Source organism: Rutidosis leptorrhynchoides, chromosome 1 (genome assembly GCF_046630445.1).
Source record: "Rutidosis leptorrhynchoides isolate AG116_Rl617_1_P2 chromosome 1, CSIRO_AGI_Rlap_v1, whole genome shotgun sequence".
Taxonomy (NCBI): domain Eukaryota; kingdom Viridiplantae; phylum Streptophyta; class Magnoliopsida; order Asterales; family Asteraceae; genus Rutidosis; species Rutidosis leptorrhynchoides.
In genome coordinates this window covers 542,069,466-542,070,328 of record NC_092333.1, presented here as the reverse complement: position 1 = coordinate 542,070,328, position 863 = coordinate 542,069,466, and the positions used below count along the sequence as shown (strand labels likewise).

The window sequence follows — 863 nt, the reverse complement described above, 5'->3', positions numbered from 1 at the left end:
ATTGAGTGAATATCCTTAGTCATCTTTTCCATTCGTCTCTCGACAGCATCTATCTTTGCGGAAATGGAATCTAAGTCATGGCTAGAATCGGCTCTAGCTGCTTTAGATGATCTAACGATATCTTTTTCTTGGTTCCACTCATGTGAGTGGGAAGCAGTGTTATCAATAATTTTGTAAGCATCAGTTTCGGTTTTCTTCATAATGGAACCACCAGCTGCTATATCGATGTCTTTCCTTGTAGTGATGTCGCATCCTTGGTAGAATATTTGTACTATTTGACAGGTGTCTAAACCATGTTGCGGACATCCTCTTAATAACTTTCCAAATCTAGTCCATGCCTCATATAAAGTTTCATTTGGTTTCTGTGTGAACGTAACAATTTCTCCTTGAAGTCTTACGGCTTTAGATGTCGGAAAGAATTGTTTAAGAAAATTTTCAACTAAAACGTCCCATGTATCAATCGCCCCTTCAGGTAACGATTCCAACCAATCTTTGGCTTCTCCCTTTAAAGTCCAGGGAAATAACATGAGATATATCTGTTCATCCTCCACTTCTCGGATTTTAAATAGAGTGCAGATCCTATTAAAGGTACGAAGATGTTCATTTGGATCTTCCTTCGGCGCACCACTAAATTGGCATTGATTAGTCACCATGTGTAGAATTTGTCCTTTGATTTCATAATCTGGCGCATTAATGTCTGGATGAGTAATTGCGTGACCTTGGCCATTGCGTTTAGCTCTCATTCGGTCTTCCACACTTAAAGGTTCAAGATTCTCCATAATTGAATTTGTTGAATTGGAATCACTAGAGGATTCTGATTTAATGGTTCGTTCCTCAACAATCTCTGTTTGAATGATTGGTGG

The 863-nt window shown here is 38.7% G+C and overlaps 1 non-coding gene across 1 annotated transcript; it reads left to right on the top strand.

The window, feature by feature from the left end:
* Window positions 1–288: 288 nt before the first annotated feature.
* Window positions 289–395, top strand: LOC139887249 (small nucleolar RNA R71). The gene has a single exon (XR_011773087.1). It is a non-coding gene; the product is annotated as a small nucleolar RNA R71 (small nucleolar RNA).
* The last annotated feature ends 468 nt before the right edge of the window (window positions 396–863 follow it).